The sequence below is a fragment of the Amphiprion ocellaris genome, chromosome 12, assembly GCF_022539595.1.
Source record: "Amphiprion ocellaris isolate individual 3 ecotype Okinawa chromosome 12, ASM2253959v1, whole genome shotgun sequence".
Classification (NCBI taxonomy): Eukaryota; Metazoa; Chordata; class Actinopteri; family Pomacentridae; genus Amphiprion; species Amphiprion ocellaris.
Window position 1 is genome coordinate 20,285,320 of NC_072777.1, and position 19,941 is coordinate 20,305,260.

Genomic DNA, 19,941 nt, shown 5'->3' on the forward strand with positions numbered 1-19,941 from the left:
TCCATGTTAATCACCTCGCAGCCCTTTAGGTTTATCTTGTGAACTGTTGGCGGATACTAACCCTCAGGTTGGAATGCCTCGACTAGAGGAAAGTCACATTATCTCCACAAACAACCCAACTGATTTTTCTACCCTTTCTTCTGACAATCAATTTTTTTTACCTCATTGACTCTATCCAACAAGCCCTGCCATGATGAAAAGAGTTAAAAGTTGTGATCTAAATGCCTTGAAATAACTTTTTATAGAATGGGGTTCTCCGTATGTTGGTGTATTAAGAGTGGTGACATGCTTTGAAGGGTACCTCCAACTACAACCTTCCCTCACGAAACTTTTCTCAGTTACCTTTATGTCCCATCAGTTCAGGCAGTTCTGGTTGCAGCCACCAGGGGTCGCTGTAGGGGCAGTCTGGTAAACACCCATGGGCCTGTTCAAGACAGAAAAGGACTGGAGGAGTATGACCTAAAACATGACCTCTGGACTCTCCATCATTACAAGGAAAAATCTGCATTAGTTTCAGGAGCATTTGTACATCTGATATTAAAGCTTCCACCTATAAACGAGGAGGTATTTTTTAACTTCACAGGTCGTGTCATGTTGCGCTACTGCTCCATTAGCTTCAGCTGTATCTGTAGAAATGATACCTTCTATATTTTCAGATGTTAAGATGTTAGCTTGAGCCATAAGTGCCACTTAAAATTCTATTTTTCCTGTTTTTGAGCTCCTCATGTAGCATTTACACTGCTATTGGCTTCACCTTTACGCTGATAGAAACCCCAGCTGAGCCACAGTAATAATGGTTTTCCCTCCAAGCATTCAGGACAGACAGTTCCACCTCTTCTTCGCTCTTTCTAATCAGAGGAGATGTTCGGAGGCAAACATAGCGGCAGACTGACGGCTAAATTCAAGCTGACTCCATCAGTTCACGACTGGATTGCGAATGAACTGTGCACCTTCGACAACAACAGGCGAGAGAAGGTGTGTTTGCTGGTTAAAGTCCAGTGTGATTCAGAGTGTTTAATTGTTCAGATGGTGAAACCACACATCCAAAAAAAAAAACAAAAAAGAGCACAAAGAAAGACCCCCACACATGGACAGACAGGAACAGACAGAGAGACGGACACATGGATCCATATATAATATATTCGTGTGCGTGTGTGTCTGTGTGTATGCGCAGGCACAGATATATGATGTGTGTGTGTGTGAGTATGTGTAGTGGGTTGTGTGTGTTACGTGTGTGCGCGATACCTGGCCAGCAGTGGTAACAGGCTCTGAGGCCTTTAATGGGATTTAGCCCGAGGCTGTTTTATTAAGATGTCGGCTTTCCCTGCTGCCTCTGCAGCTGACACCATTCCCCACTGATACCCCCCCTCCTAACCAACCCTCACCCCCACCGCACACCAGCCTCCAAGCTGCACCCACCCTCCCCTCCTCCCCTGCATCGCACCCAGCCTTCACCCCACGCAAATCCCCTCAACCGTCCCTCCACACCGCCCCTCCCCGCTGCCCCGATGCCCCCACTTCCACTCCGTTCTACCCCCTATAATGACCCTGCCATCACCAAATACCCCAACTCACCCCCTCCCCACAATTCCTCACCCCATCCCTATGTTCTCCTGGGTCACTGCTGTTTTATTCATTTTATTTTTGATGTGAGGACTAATTATCGGTAATTGTCAAGAGAAGATCCTATAGAGTAGAAAGAGTAAATTTAACATTCTCTCCATCAATGTTCTGAATCCTTTATTTATTTATTTATTGTTGGTGTTTTAGCATGATATAATAGAAAGTGAGGGAAAACTCTGGTCAAGATCTATGAGGGGTCAACAACCAAGTGAGACCCACAGTCAAATCGAAGAGCGATGGAGTCGACTTCTCAAACAAACCCAGGAGTCTCTTCTCTCTAATCCTCTGTCAGTGAGCTTCACCTGAGCTGTGGTTTGATGATTTGACTCGGATGGTGCTCATAGATTCACAAATGTGCAGTTTCCCAGACCGATGCAGTTACAACTGGACCATTTCCCCAGCAAGCAGCTTGAGCTCTATACTGTACTATTCCGGCCCTCATATTGCATAACTAGACTATATGACTTCCTGGTGTGTGTGACACAAACCCTTCATCACAGGGCAGTTTGGAGGGTATCTGAGTTTACACATTAGCAGGAGGATTTTAAATAAAAGTATGATGTTACTAAATTTAGGCCCACAATATTCAGTATAGAGATGTATGCGAACAGATAGTATACACATGTAAGTAAAACTAATAATATCACAATTTAATTCCAAGCTAAAGTCCTGAACTAAAAACCGAACTGTAGATAAAGAAGAAAAGCAGAATGTTCTTGTTAGTGTTTAATCATCACATATTATTTTTGCATCATTATTACTGATGTGTTTAATGAATTCAAGTACTGTGGATGTTTAAATCTTGACTTGACTTACCATATTTTAAATGCTTAAAAGTTCATCAGAATGGTGCTGGATGCAAACATGAAGATGCATAAAATGGGAATACGTTAGTAAAGGACCAGATCCCTGTTGTATTCACATACTCCATTCCTTTTTTGTGTTGCGAGCAAGAAACATTTTGGTGTATTCAGAGTGGAACAGTTAAAAAAAAAAGCATGGAAATGTTATGCAGTGCAGAAATTATGATCTAATTAATCAATTCAGGTAATTTACAGGTAATTACTGATGATTTGTTTAGTACAAGAGAAGGAGTTTCTTTTGAGCTTCAGTCAATGAAATCCTAATGATATCAGTGTATTTTTTTAGTAATAAAACTGTAAATAATCAAAGAATAAATTTAAGTTAGTTGTTAAGCAGAAATACCAAACATTCAGTGTGGCCAGCTTGTCACATTTGACTATTTCCCAGTTTATTCTGTTTTATGCTATTGGAAATTAAATGTCTAAAATTTGGATTTTGGACAAAACATTTTAAGATGCCACATTGGGCTTTGGGAAATTTTCAGGGGCATATTTCATGATTTTTCCATATTTTATTGACTAAATGACCAACGAACTAATAGCAAAAACATTGGAAATTTAATTAAAATACTCTGTAGTTTTAGCTCTAATATATTGTGCATCTGGTAAGTGCTTCATATAACAGTTGGGTTAGGAAACATTCACTTTCGGTAAAAAAATACTTCTCTTTCCATCAAAATATGTTCAAAATATAACGCATGTGTAAGTTTTATTTTTACTTTTTCAGCTGCTGTTTCCTGTGGAGTACCACAAATGCAGAGAATTCTTGGAAGTTTTTATTTATACAGCACATCTAAAACAACAGCTACTGAGCCAAAGTGCTTCCCAGCAGAGAAATCTGATTGTTGTTTAAATGTCAAGGTTAAGAACATACAGTGTGATTAATAATGTGAATTTATCTGAGTATATTAAACATTACAGTTAAAACCTACAAAATGATATAAAACACAAATGTACCTGGTTAAAATAGGTCTAAGGTTAGGACAGTACTGTTATTTAGGGAGATACATCTGACTAATTAAAAAATGAACTCTACAAAACTGTATATGGAAAACCCAACAAATTCAAAGATTCCCTATGAGCAAGCATGTTTGTGACAGTGGGGAGAAAGAATGTGCATGTAATGTGAAGCAACAGAAAATATATTTAGCTGTTTATGTGATCATATATCAAAATTGAATAGTTTAGTATTTACCAGTCAAGGTTCAACAGAGGGACAATATTTCCCAGCTAAACAAACCTGGAAACAAAAAGGCCCTAAAACCTCTCAGTAATCAGATTAAGAGGACAGGAAATGGTTCATGAAAAATGTGAAATTCTTACACTGATTTGTTTTCTCTGACATCAAAAACCAATGTGGTTTTCGTGGTTTCCTCCTCAACAACGTTTCTTCTACTATTACACTTCCCCTGGAAACACTTAGCCCCGATCCTTCCCCTTAACGGAGCCGATAGCACTGAATGTATCTGTGCTGGACCTCTAGGCACTTCCCCTGACTGCTGCCCCCCAGGTGCTTACTTCCTGTGCCCCATACCCCCCAGCTCCCACCCTAAGGTCCCACCCCCTGCAGACACTGGTGCAACTCTAAGAACATGTAGTCTCGACTTTGTACTAACTTGTAGTGCTGGCAACTGCAGCACCTGCATAGATAATGTGGGTGGTAATAGTTTGACTATTGATGGAAGTCATAAATATGATGACTTTGTTTCAACCAGCTCTTCGGGTGTGTGTCTGCCAAAGCATTTCTTTGTCTGAGTGGATGGTTGCTTGGAGGGAGTTTGGATGCATGCAAGAACACAGTGAGTGTGTGTTTTGCAGGTTTATGTGCCTGCTAGTGTGTGTCTGTGTTTATGTGTGTGTGTATGAGAGTGTGTTTTCTTCTGGCCGGTCTTGAGTGCTTTTGCTGTTTTTCCCTGGCAGGCTGTTCTGATTGGCTGGCCCTAGGGAAAGGAGATATCATGTTTAGCCCCAAACCAACATGCATCCCTCATCCACCATCCACTGCCGCCACGATTGTGAGAGTGTGTGTGTGAAAGAAAGCAAGAGAGGGAGAGTGTCAGAGGGAGGTCTGTGCGTTCAGGCGATCACACACTCTGCTCTTTCTGCTAAAGTGCTTCTCGTCTCCTTGGCGAAGGCTGATGAGGTATGACATCACAGCACTTTGTTTTATCTTTAAAAGATGAGCCGGGAGCCCTTCACTTCCCCTTAATGAGGCCGAGGTGCCCACACAATATATGGAAAGTGTGTGTGTGTGTGTGTGTGTGTGTGTGTGTGTGTGTGTGTGTGTGTGTGTGTGTGTGTGTGTGTGTATGTGTGTGTGTGTGTGTGTGTGTATGTGTGTGTGCCCATGCTTGCTCGCATTCCTGCTTCTTCTTACTTCTTTGCGTGCGAGCGATGTGCATAGGTGTGGGTGTGCTTCTGGTTTTCTGCACATTCTCACTAACACCCATTTTACCCATAACCCCTGGCGTTTCCTGTCCTGAAGCCATGTGTCAGACCTCATTGGCTACCGCATCAATAACACCGCACTCACTCAGCTCCCAACACCACATCCTACTGGCAACACATCACGTACCACCGATTTGACCGTTCATCTCTTTCTTTTCATTTCTGTAGCGGTGCTGATTGGGGCTGATTTTGGGTTCGTTTACACATCTGCCCCAGGTGTTGATCCACCAGGGTTAAACTGAACTTCACATGTGGGTGACTTTAGTAGGATTTCAGAATGAATTAAGATTGCACCATTACTCATATTCTTGGAGTAGCCTGTATTATATGCAGATATTAGATCTATTTTATGCACTTACACAAATTTTTATACAAATTTTCAAAAACAGCTGAGGAAAACCATCTGTAGTCAAAACAATGCCAGTCATGTCCACTTCAACATCAACATCAACAGATTACAGTGCAAAAGAAACAGCAGCATGAATTAGGTATTAGGTATTTTTGCACGTTTGCACATTAAAATCATCCAAACTAATAGGATATTTGAACTAAACATTGCTTAATAAAGAGAAATATTTTAAAGAGGGATCAATCATTGAGTCACAAACATAATCTGATAATAATCATTAGGTTTTATTTTGTTGTATTGTGACTTATATTTGTGCTGATTACAATACATTGCTTTGATAATGTTTTATGTAAAGGCCAATCTATGCACAGGCACTGGAAAATAGCTTAGGCTGCAAATATTGTAGTTTGTAGTTCTTGTCTATGTTACACACTTTAAAAAAAAAAAAAGTAAACCCTCTAAATCATCAAAATGATCAATATGTCATCAAAAACCTGCATTGGCCCTCAGTCTTAATATATGATTGCTACTCAGCAACTGTAAAGAATTCATTGATGTGTATTTCATTTTTAAGCTTCACCTTACTACAGGCATGCAGCCTACAGAGGTTTAAGTGATGTATAGATAACAGATAGACCTCATTACAGTTTCTTTTAAATTTGAACATCATCAGACCATTACTGCAAGCAGCATTTAGAGAATAATGAGATCAGAAACAAGCAATTTATATAGAGGTGTCCAACCTGAGATCATTACTCACATTGGCGTGGCACGACATCGCCTATGTTATTGTGTGTTTTGTTTTTTCTCAGCAAATCTCTATCAACCAGGTCACTCACTCCGAGAATTTGTTGATACAGACAACACCACTTTGGCTTTATTTTTATATAATACTCACCTATCCATCCACTGACTAACCGGTGGTTGTGCTGCTGAAATGCATCTTGACGGGAGCAACAAGAGAAAAAGTTCTGCAAAACCCTTCAGCCTGAAAAATAGTAGTAACTGACCACAACTTCAGGTCTATGAGTACGTATGCTGCCCTGTAGCAGGCTTCAGTATTGGTACTGTGGGCTGCCCGACTTCATTCTGTGGTGGTTGCAGCCACCCCTTGACTCTACTTCTGCTTCTTAGCATATTACAATTTCTTGTAGAAGTACTACTATTACAAAACTTGTTCAAACAAAAGTGGATGTTAGTTATGATTGTACCAAAGCAGATTAAAATGTTGCCTAAGAATAAATAAAGCATATTCACTCAGATCTGTATAATAAAAAACAGCTCATCAGATTTCACTGGCACAGGTATACTCAACTGTATATTTGTTCGGTACTATTTCCACCTGCTGTTTCAAACACCACTAGTGTGCACACGTTGGTATTTAGCTTCTGTTTTGAACAACAATAACAAACAGGAAGCAGGGGGTTATTCACAGTAGGATGGATGCAGACAGTGTTCACCTTGTAAAGGAGACTAATTTAAACCATGTCCATGGTTCTATAATGATAGAATGTTGCACCACATGCTTTTATACATACCTTATTTTCATGCAGCGCTCACCGACAAGGTTATGGGACTGGTACAATTAAAAAGCATCCCTTATTCTTTTAGGGGGGAAAAATTACTGGGGCGTGGAGCCTTGTTTTGGACAAAATTACATTTTTAAAATCTTTTTTGCAGATGTCACTCCCCTTGTTAAAGGAGTTCATCACACACTGACATTGAGATTATACTCACACACAAGGAGTCACAGATAAGCCTATAACACCCGGTGGAAAACATATTATGACACACTTGGGAAAATTATATCTGCAGGTCAGTATTTGTATGCCTAGAGGTTTTTCTGTTCTGTCTTTGTGCTGTGAATTTCCCTGCCCTCGACTCAAATTTGCAACCTTTTTGCTTCACTTAAACACTCAGTGTGATATGACTCCTTTCTGTATAGATTCTGCCTTTAACGTCCTCAAACAGTCATCAAACCTTGTAGAAACCATGCGACAAAATGTTGTAAAAGTTTCTAATTACAAAAGAAGATAATAGCAGTTGCCAAAAAATAAATAAAAATAGAGAATATGCTGTTAGCTGGCAGAGATGTGTGATCCCAACATGTCTTGTTCCTAATCCTCATGGGAAGCTGCTGTCCGCTGGCTTCCCTGATGTGTGTGCCATGTTGCCAGACGTGGCAGTAGCTGGCTAACGCGGCTGTGTGTGTGATTAACTAGCGTTAGCCGTCATTAGCCTCTGTGCACCAACGCAGCAGCAGACTGCAATTAACCCCCTAATCCGGCTAATCCGGCTAATCCACTAATGGAGCTAATCTGATAGACTGGAGAGAGGCTTTTCAATGGGCTTTCTCTGGGAACACACACATGTACACACCAGTGTGCACACAGCAGCGCAGATTCTCTCTCTTTTTCTTCTGTGTCTTCAGACACATTTACACATACTGTTTCAAACACACCGTCACAGTCAGTCTGGGTTAAATCCAGTGTGTCCACCACCAGTGAATTAGAGGGGCAGATCCATCTCCCAGACATCTCGCCCACAGCCATTAGTCAGCCCGGGGCCTCTGTCACACACTGACCACAGAGAACAAGAGGAGGAGGAAGAGGGGAATGGATGGATAACAAGAGGGAGGCTGTTGGAGGGAAAGATAAGCCTTGACTCTCTGTAATTTTGGCTGGTTGTTTCGAAACATGCCACCACCTCATTCTGATATCCTGCATGCAATAATTCAGCACGAAGCCTGGAGATACTGGTACACTGCTGCTGCTGTGACTAACAGCACCTCTGATGCACTGTTTCATTTCATTTAGAAGTCTGCAGTAGAAGAATCTTTAATGTCTGATTGTAGACATATTGTATACATATATGGCCAAATCAAGAATAAACATGGTTTCCCTTAAAGGTTGCTCTACCTCTTCTGGGGCAATCACTAACTGTATCAGCGTGTTTTTGGCTGGTAATTATGGCATCCTTTTGGGCTACATAATGTCTGAGAAGTAGTGTTTAAAGGTGCCATTTTTTCTCTTCTTTCTTCTTTCTGTTACTTAGTAGGTAGAGATTTATAATTTCTGGCTAACAGCAACATAGACATTATTTCAGGACTGAAGTTCTGTAGTACAGACAAATCAAGATAAACAGATCATAAAGTTTTTTTTTCTTACACTGTTTGTTGTAACTTTACTTTTTGTATTAAAACTTAAAGAATCATATTCAGGTTAATGGAATTTCTGAGTAGACATTCCTGCTTCTGCCTTTTTTTTAATCTTTAGACTAGTGGTCTCCAACCTGGTTATTATGCTGCTTAATCCTCACTAGGGTTGTGGAGGGTGGGGTGGGCGGGAGGGTGGGGATTGGGGGACTGGAGCCTCTTGCAACAGACCTATATATATCTTGCTTTAGGATGAACCTCTGAACAACTCGGCGCATACCAGAGGGTACTGCATGGTGTTGCAGAATGCTGTGGTAGCCGTTTTGGTTCAGGATACCTCTCACTCTGTACAAGTCACCAATCCTGGATCCACCAAAACAGCCCCAGACCCTCATGCTTACTCCTCTATATTTGACAGCTGATGTCACACACTGAGGAGCCATCCTTTCTCCTACTCGACGGCATACAAAAATCCTACATGATGAGCCAAAGATTTCAAATTTTGATTCATCAGTCCATAATACCTTCTTCCAGTCTTCAGTAGTCCATTGGTGGTTTACCAATGCCCAGGAAAGCCTCTTTTTCTTATTCTTATGTCTTAGCAATGGCTTTCTTGCTGCAACTCAACTTGCTGCAACTCTGCCAAACCTGCAACTCCAAGTCCTCTCTTCACAGTTGAAACTGAGACTTGCTTCCTACGACCACTATTAAGCTGTGCTTGAAGCTGTTGTCCTGTGAGTCGCCTATCATTCTGTTGTGGCTTTGGGTCTTCCAGACCTCTTCCTGTCAGAGTTTCCCCCAGTTTCTGAGTGCCTTTTGATGTTGAAGAAAACTGTACTCACTGACACCTTGACTTTCTTCACAATTTCTCTGTACCTACATTTTTAAGTGTTATGATGGTCTGTCTCTCTTCTATTGTTAATTGCCTTGTCCTCACCATTTTTATAGCAACACACTACTTTCTGCAGTACAATGCTGTTCAAATAATGCTCTGGAGGGTGTGGTGCCATGGTGTGTTCCAACACTACTTTCATGCAGACAGAGGGGGTTGTAAGTAATCAAGAAAAGTTGAAACACCTGTAGGATTTGGTAGCACCAACTTTCAAGGCTTGATGAACCTCCATTGCTGCAGAAAAGCTTTAAGTTGTGAACCCATTTCCTGTTCCCTGAAAAAGGCCTTTTTGTGTAATTCTGAAATGTACCGTTTCAAGCTATTCATTGGACGAACTACTTTATGGTTCATCCTCAAAAGTCCTCAATAAACTTCAGCATGTCCAGAACTCTGCTGCCTGCCTCCTCATCCACTCCCACTCCTGTGAACACATCACCCCTGTCCTCCAAAGCCTCCACTGGCTCCCCATGCCACAACACATCCAGTTCAATCCTCCATAACCAAGCGCCCCCATACCTCAGAGACCTGCTCCACCGTCACACTGCTTCCCGCAGCCTTCGTTCATCTACCACTCCCCCCCCGCTTAGAACCAAGCGCTGAACCTGGGGGGACAGAGCATTCTCCATATCTGCCCCCACACTCTGGAACTCCCTGCCACAACACACCCGTGACTGCACAGACCTGACTACTTTCAAATGACTCCTCAAAACCCACCTGTTCAAAACTGCTTTTAACACATAATATGAACTTATTTTTATGATGTACTTTATGACTTATTTTATATTTTTATTGTTTGATGATTTTTATGTAAAGTGGCTTTGAGTGTTTTGAAAAGTGCTATATAAATAAAATGTATTATTATTATTTACTTAAATTTCATATCTATCCATCTATCATCTATCTATCTTCAAATATATATATATATATATATATATATATATATATATATATATATATATATATATATATATATATATATATATATATATATATATATATAATGACTGTCACAAATTTGTAAAACCACTCACTCAAAAAGTTAAACTCCAGGTCAGACATGCTACAAAATGTATAAGGTGTTGCGGTGTGGCTGTTAAATAATGAGACAGGGTGTATGTCAGTGAAACCTGAACCACACAGTACACACTGGTCAATGAGCAGCATAAACAGCCACTCCTTGATCTGCTAAAATCAAATCTAATTTAATTTATTTGTGTATATGTTTTTATTCATTATTTCAACACTGAATGTTTGCCTGATTGCTGTTGTTGTGTTGTTGCTTGTCATAAATAACAGAAGTAGCTCTGTGTCTTCTCATGGTTCAAGACCAGAGACTGTATATAAAAACAAATGTCTTTCAGTAAAGTCTAACTTTACTTTCCTCTACATGCAGTTAGGGCTTACAAGTTGTCATGATTTTATTTTACGGGGTCAACTTATGAACAATAAAGCACTAATGTTACTCTGCCACTCACCATCCCAGGCATCGGCTCTGAACGAAACCACCAAAATAGAGAGAACAGTGTAAGTGGAGGTGGTCTACATAACTGCAATGTCCCCTGTTTGGTTACACGCTGGTGCTCTGGTTGCAAATCAGAAAACTCCACAGGCTGTTCATGGATTAGAAGGAAAAAATACTTAAAAATAAAGAAAATGAACTATAAAGTCACTATTTATTTTCATCTAAATTTATTGATCTTTTTAACACTTGTGCAGCAATGTAAATGAATGAAAGCATTAGACATTAGAACAGGCTGCATACATGAGTCAGAAAGTATTTAAATATTCACATTATTCATCATGATAGTCCAATAAATGTCAGCAAACATGAAAAACTCCCACAAAGAGTCACCACATAGACCGAGCCATGATGCTATCACGACGTCAGTGGGAGGCTGAATAATCCAAGAAGGGGTGACATCTTTTTTTCATCTTTTTTAATTAATTCTCAGCGGACTTGTGGCAAATCACGTGTGAAATCGTTTCTCTCTTTGCCAGCAAAAAAAAAAAAAAAAGAAAAGGATGGTGGGAAACGCTGGCTTCTTAAAACCTGTAAAGCTAAAGGGCAGAAAGGGCAAACTGTAATTTTTTTTCTATCGCCGAGCCACATTTTTCAGTTTAAACCTGTCTTTCCTTTCTTGTCTTTTCTTTTTCCTAACCCTCTGTTCGTTCCTTTCTTTCTTTCTTTCCTGTCCTGTCCTCTACATATTTTCTTTCTCATCCATTTCACTCCTCCTCCTCTTTCCTCTCTCTTTTCCTCTGGTCTAATTGTGGAGATGTAACTTTGGAGCTGTTAAAGTAGCCAGGAGACATTTTGAAAGGCTGGTTGAAGGAAGATGGAGGTCGCTCGTCTGTCTCTGGCTTCAAACACTGACCTTGGCTGCTAATGATGCTAATGATGCTAACTGGGCTAATGACAGGGCTATATGTGTGTGTGTGTATGCGTGTGTGTGTGTGTGTGTGTGTGAAAGCAAAAGAGAGACAGCGTCAGTGAGTGAGCAAGTGTGTATGCACACCAGTGTGTGAGTGTGTGAGAGGAGCATGTGAAAGTATCATAATCAGAGCCGCTAACGCTAATGAGCTAGCCCTTTGAAGAGAACCGCCCGGCGAGGGCTCCACTCCTGCCAACTCATTAGCTGACCTGAGGAGTGCCTGATTAGAATGCTTTTGATGAAAATTTCAAGGATTTTCCTTAAAAAAAAAAAAAAAAAAAAACTGAAAAAAAGGAAAAACTTAAAAATTTTGTGAAGTGAGATAAATATTGCACTAGTCTTTTTTTCAGAGGGTTTGGGGGGTTGTGGTTGATGGGGAAAGTGGGAGGTCATTTACTAAGAAGACTTCAAAGAGCCCTCTGAAGAGTGCTGGATGAGATTGATTTGCTGTTTTTATTGGCGATGAAATGTACAAATATGTCTAATGGGAGGAGAGAGCGGGAGAATGTTTCCTTTCACTCTTCAAACACCCACGAGTCATCTCTGTCTTCCTCAAACACACTCAGATACACACACTGCTGATGAGCGTACATATGCACACCTTCTGTAGAAGTCAACAGCTCTACTGTGGTGTAAGAGTGGCTCCGACATGAGAGGCAGTGCGGGTAAATTAGTTTTCAGGAGAAAGCGAACAGGACAGGTTGCTCCGCACTGAAACACTTCTTTAAAGCTCAGACACAAACTACACACACGGCGTACGGCGGCGCAGTCACATCACCTCTCATTTCACAGCATGAGGAAAGAGTGTAGATCAAAGTGAGAAGACGCCAGGCCTTCGCACGAGAGAAAGGAAATTATCTGCTGTACACCGCAGTGACAGTAAAGTCTTTGGTATATTGACCAAAGGAATCTGTTTATTATGTTGTATCTTTCACTTTGCATTAAATACGGTGAATAAAACTGCAGCTTTCATCACCTTAAGCTCCTGTTGACTCACCTGGTGAAGATGTAAAGTGTCTACATGTATTCTGCGTGGATGCGCTGGGATTTGTAGAATTTTACATAACTGAGACCGATCCACTTTTGATCTCATCTCGTTCTAAGGTTAAAAATCAACAATGCCATCCAGATGTCTTTGTAAAGTTTGTGTTCTGAATGCAGCCACCATGACGTCACCCATTCATTGTCAGCTCCTGCTGTGAAGCCTCAGGTTTGGTATTTGGCCATCAGCATGTTGATCTTTTGAAACCGGGCGCAGCAAATAGAAACAGACAGGAATCCCAAGACGTTATGCACAGTGACACAGTAGTAACATGTCAACTACAGGGCAGCTATGCCCTAAAACATAGACTGCCTTTATTATTTATTTTACTCTAAATGGGACCGTAAGTTACAAAATGAACATCATGCTGTATTCAAAAAGTTTTAAAACTAGTGATTAAGACCATAAATTTGATTCTGATGTGGCAGATCAAGTGATGACTTAGGTCATTTTCTCTCAGACGTTGATGCATTCAGACCTCTTTTTATGACCAGAGGAGTCACCTGCTTCCAGCCTGCTGGCTGTTACACACAATGCAGGTTTAAAGCACGTACTCATCCAAAAAAAAAAGAAAAAAAAAGAAAAAGAAAACAAAAGAAAAGGGGAAAGCATATAATCAATTAAATTCAACTTAGAAAAATATTTAGGGCATTACAACAACATACATTTTTGAGTTCTTTCTATTACCATGGAGGTGCAGGACTTTATATTAGACTAAACAAATGAGACCACAGTGAAAAGGGCAAAAAATGACCAGAAACTGCTTGGAGTTCAGAGGATTAAAGAATCAGTGAATAGGACTGAAATGCACAAAGCTGTAGTTTGTGTAATTGACCCTGTCGATTCAGTGCAGTCATTTCATCTTGATTTGTAGTCATAGGGTCTAATCACAACAGCATTTATAAAGCAGCAAAACTTCAGAACAAAATCTGCTTAATATAATGAAATTGCAGTGGATCCACTTGTAGCTTTTAGGTCATTTTGCAATTAATTTTACATTTTTATTTTTTGTCTGACTGGTGATTTTGTAAAATATCTAAATGGATTTGAACCTGAAGTGGAAGAAAAAACATGTTGAAAACATCTCTCTCTCTTAGCATCCAATTGTAGCCAACCCAAGAGTATCCAACAGGTCAACAAGTGATGAAACAGTCACACACACGCTTCAATTTAATTAGAATAGAGTGGTGTGCCCATTTTGACTAACTGAAAGCTGAATTTGTCTCTAACTGTTTTGGCACAGTAACAATCATACAAAAACAAACAAAAGATGCCAAAATCATCGCAGTAAATACAATCCTATTGTATGACCAGGTGGAAGAAAATCACCTTTTATATGATGTTGGGATCATTGTCTATTTTAGCGATCAAAAACAAGAAGAGCTTTTCACAGAATATAGAAACACACATCATCACCATTACAGGGCTAATAGCAGATGAGAAGCTGGGTGGCCCAAATGTGATCAATATCAGCAAAGTGGCAACACATTACTGTATTTTTTTTTTTTTTTTTTTTAAGTAAAGTACAGTTTGTGGACTGCAGATCAGAACTGCATCTTTTCACCTAAAAAAAAGAGAGAGGAATTATTTTTTTGTGCTGTAACCAACCACAGGAAAATATTTGACTGCTCAATGATCTCAGAAATATTTTCCTATCTAAAGTTGTAGGTGAGATTGTTGGTTGTATGACTCCAGATAGAAGCCAAGACCAACTTTCCAAGAACTTATGCTGGCAGAAGCTGAGGTGCACTGATTTGGAGTGTGTTTCCATCTGTGTGTGTGTTACAGTCTACGTGTTTTTGTGTCTGTCTTTGGCCTGTGTGTGTGCATGTGCTTCTTCTTTCTTTGTGTGTGTTTGAGTTGCAGTAGTTTAGGCAGGCACAGAGCTGGATCTCTCATAGTGAATTTGGACAGACTGGAGTCTGAGAGGCAGTTCAAAGACCACAGGCCCACAGGCAACAACCAACTCTGAGACCGCTCTGTATGTGCGTGTCTGTGTGTGTGTGTGTGTGTGTGTGTGTGTATGTGTGTAAGGCTGAGCGAGAGAGCGTGTTTGGTCTGTGTGTGCATGTTTTTGTCCTGACGTGCTTTTGATTTGCTTGTATTTCTGCAAGTGTGTGTGGTTTTTCCTTGATGGTGCATATCCTTACATGCTTTTATTTTGAAATAGCTTTACTCCATGTCTCTGACACGCACATAGCATTTTAGCAGTTGTATGCACACACACAGACACACTCAGCCTTGCACAGTGCAAACATATAGTATACTGCATTAGCATGGGCACACCATTCGCTACAGACAGCCTCAACAGCTGTCCTGGGCTCTGACCCCATTGTAAGTTATGCACAAACGCTGGCACCAAAGAAACGCCAAATAATTAATTATAAAAATACTTCCTGCTAATTGTTGGGCTGTAATTAATGAGCTAACCTTTGGAGAGTGGGAGAGGAAGGTGTTGGAGGGAAATTATTCATGTCGTTTTTGCATAAATGAATATGCAAAAGATAATTATCCCCTCCGAGGAGGGACAAAAAATGGCCCAATGTCTCTATCTGATGCTCACTTACTGTCATGCACACACACACACACACACACACACACACACAGACACACACACTTTCTCTCTTCCTACCTCCAACTGCTTTCTCTCTCTCTGTCACTGTCTTTCTTTATCTCTTCAACATGATCTAGTCTGATGATGGGTGGCTCTGAGCAATGCACAATATTAAATGGATGAGTCTTTTATATCTTGAATATGACGAATGGGGATATAACCTCTGGCTAATTCCTATTGGAAACAGCTCTGTTTTGTCAAGGCTTTATCCCGACAGTGATGTGGAGGCTGACATCTGTTACACACTGACACACAGGTCAGTGTCAGTGTGTGTGCCTCTGATGAACAGTTCTTGCTCTAAAGTTGCCGGTTAAACAGCCATGGGAGGGAGGTTATTTTAGAAAATAACCTTCTTTTTTTAATTGAAGTTTTCAGGAGATTGTCCTGTAGTTAAGCTAATTCTCTAATGCACCAAAATGTCAGGCAGTAAATTAAAATTCACTGGGTATAGGTTTATTTTTGGAGCAACTTCTCGACCGCACATATATTCATGTGCTGAGCCCTTACTTCACTATGTAAACAGAGAAAGTAGGACTAGTCTCTGTTGGCCCCAAACAGTAACTTAATGTTACACGAACAGCTTATAGCAAATTTTTATCATTTAATGCGTCTCACTGTTCAGCCATTATGCTGTAATAAGCCAGTTTTTCTGTCTTCAGATAATACACATTTCTTAACTCTTTCATGGTATCCACTACAGCAGACAGTTATCTAAACTTGAACTAAAACCACATCATTTGCAATAAGTCATCCAAAACAAAAATCTCCCAAGACTTCTCTGTATGATCATTGTCTCTATTGTTATGTGTTACTCTGAAAATATTGATCAAATTAAAATATTGAAATAAAATGGCAGATGGTGGTGGAAATGTGTCTGTTAGTTGTGGAATATCTATAAAAACCTTTGATTCTACAAGAAACGCACATGTACAAAATATTCTCTGATTAACTGCAGTGTAGGAAAGCTTGATCAAAGTTTTATCAGTGTGGCTTCTCTTATTTTCTTCTGAGTGACAGTAACTGTCTACTGCAGAGAACATTGATCATCAATAATTATACTCTGCTCATCAGGGTCAGTTCCAATGTCAGTCTGTAAAAAACTGTTAGTTATTTAATATTTTGATATATTTATTATCTGATGACATGTAAAAAAATAAATAAAATCTGTGATTTGTTGTGGACACTGCATGTAAGGACAAAAGTAAATAATAAAATTGGGAAGTTTCATGAGACAACTATTCATTGAAACTTTTACCTGCCAGTTGTGCTTTCCTATAAAAATGGAGGAATTAAAAAAAACAAAAATTCTTCATACTTTGAGCCAGAAATCTTAATTTCAGTAACTTCCTAGTATTATTTCCTTCTTTATTCTGAAGGTTTTTACAGAGAGGTTTGTTCATATCTCACTATCTGACTTTCAAAACCGTGTTCCTAAAAACAGGAACATCTTTGAATTTTGATTTCATATTTATTTATGACTGTTTACAGTTTTTCAGATTTAAAGAGTGATCACATAAACCCCCTATGTAGGAAATACTTTATCTAACATGTCAACAAGATGAAACAAGAATTTTGATGGTGACTTTATTCAGTGTTCAAATTCTTGTTCTGGATTTTTTTTTTAATTCAAATGTGTGCATTTTAACAAGCGAATATTAACAAGCAGAGGTTTCATGATGATATCTTTAATTTAAAATTTCTACCTAGTATTTTACCTTAAAAAACTATTTAAACTGTCTGTGTGGACAGTTTAAAATAATAGATACTGGGGGTAAAAATCCAACTGGCATGTTTTGCGTCTTAGGGAACACGAAACATTCTCACTTATGTTTTAATAATATATGCACAAAGTGATTAAACCAGGATTTTCATCTTTCACTTCTATACCTTATAAGGACTTACAAGGCCTGAACACCAAACCTCTGTCACCTCGACAGTCGCATCCTGACACGTGGCACATTTTAAACAGAACAGTGTTGCAGGGCATAACTGTCACTGCCTTACACATACAGTATGTAGATTTTTGTGATGCCATAGGCAGCCTCCAGGACTGCTGCACACTGTGATTGGATACTTTTTTTGCAGTTGTAATATTTGTAACTTCCTTAAACAAAGCTGGACCTGCAAACAAGAACCAGGAGCTCGTATTCAAAAAGTAGGAGATCAGGGACAATGAAAACCAACGATACATTTGCTACCTATGTTACTGTATAGAAGCCTTACATTCCTTTCACCTCTCAGTCCATGCTTTGTTTTCTGTCAAATAAAGGCAAACACGTCCTGCCAGAAAGGCCATTTGTTTTCTGTTGTTGTGTTTGATGTAAAGAGAGAGGAGCAGGCAATAAGAATTTAACAAGAAATCAATTACAATGTGCTGTTAAAATCTGAAAATTTCAGGAAATTTGTACTTTAAAATATTCATGATTTGAGTGTGTTCAAAGTTAGGAACAGTCTTGATTAGTAGTTGTAGTCTAATTCCATTTAGATCCAGTGCAAAGACACCAATATTATACATGTGTACATTTTTATGTATTTATTGTTGTAACCTTCTACATGTGAAACTGATTTTTTATTTTTTTTTGTTGTTGTTGTAACTGCGAAATGCAGTTTAATGCTCACAATTTTTCTGAAAGCATGAATGGAGCACATGTATTTCATAAGGCCACGGAGAGCTCAATCACATTGTGGAGTTTTGAATAAAATATTTCGATACAGACTAATTCTAATCTACTGCTCAGTTTTGTAATTATCCCAATAAAGCAAATGCAATTATTAGCATTAGAAATGTCAGCTGGAGCAGAAAACACTACAACTACTGAACCTTGTAAGTGTCCCTGAAATGTCATTACGGTTTATTGGTTTGCAGTCAGACCTTTCCCCTCCCTTTGTATACCTTGTGTGTATTTGTTAGTGCACGTACAGTATGTGTGTGTGAACCTCTGTGTTGTTGCTGCCGGCCTGCTACTCCTCTCTGGGCTGGAGTTTCCATTATGAATTCTGATCACAGTCTGACTGACCTCTCCCTGCGTGTGTGTGCGTGTCAGACGACAGACTGTGCATATCATATCCATCGCCCACATTGATTCTTTAGGTTGGATGAGGAGAATAGTGGCTAATTGAATAGATGAATAATATATTTCTGAATAATAAATTAATGTTTTGTTCTGGTGCCTCTCAGCAAGAGAAAGAAATTACCTCTCAGGTGGGATGAGCTGTGTGTGTGTGTGTGTGTGTGTGTGTGTGTGTCTGTGTGTGTCTGTGTGTGTGTGTGTGGGGGGGGTGGGGGGGGGGTGGGGTGCGCTCATTAGCTTCAATACATTACCATACAGAATAGATAAGGTACTATGTGATCAATGCTATTGATGAGCAGCAGACCATCGGACACTTAATGTATCGATCTCTGCAGGCAGACACACACATTGTTTTAAGGACACACACACACACACACACACACACACACACACACACACACACACACACACACACACACCGAACAGGCCATGCTGACCTGCAGCTACTGTGGCGGTTTTGCATGCTGTACAAAGTTGGCATATTCAGATGAAAGCTCTCATGCCTTTGGGCATGCTAACCGATCTGAACGAGTGCATATGGTCCTCAGGATGCCTTCATCTCCTGATTCGCCCTTTTCTTCTTCTTCTGTGGTGCTGCCACCAAACCACAGACTCCGCCCATCCACTGCCAGCCGCTCATCAATAAGAGATGGACCTGCATACCTCACTGACCACAACCTTTCCATGCATGCATCTCACACACACACACACACACACAGAAGCAGTCATTGTTATGGAGGTGCCCGTCCCAGGTGGGCTTGATTAAGTTTTCATGGATGTCCTCAGGGCGAAACACTTAAGGGTTAACCAGCTTCCTCCAGCAGAATTAAAAGAGTTAAAAGTCTGCCCTGTCTCTCCACACATCCCTCTATTCTCACCTCTCTTTCCTCTGACTGTCCATCTGCTCACTGGTTAGCTGGTAAATCAGCGACGGGGATAGAGTCAGTGAAAAAATAGGGTAAAAACATGTATGAAAATGTAAAATAATTTTCTTATGATTATATTTTATAGGTAATATAGACAGTGGCAGATTTGTCTGTAACTTTTAATGCTTCTGTATCAACTCCTTTCAATCAAATTAAATCAAGTTATTTATACAGCACATTCAAAACAACCTGACTTGACCAAAGTGCTGCATGAGGTATTGGTCAGGCAGCAAAAAAAAAATATATCCAAATTGCACTGACAGGATAAAAACTTGTTAAACTAAATTTATTAATAAAACACAGCTTGTAAGTTGCACTTCTAAAATAAAAAATATATAAAATACTAAAATATGAAGACTTTTAAGAGCAACAAAAAAAACATGGAAAATATGTACATCTTCAGATTTTTTCTTAAAAATGTCAGTGGTGGAGGAATATCTGGCTGAGAGTCTTTTAAAACTGTTTAGCTACACACACACACACACACACACACACACACACACACACACACACACACACACACACAC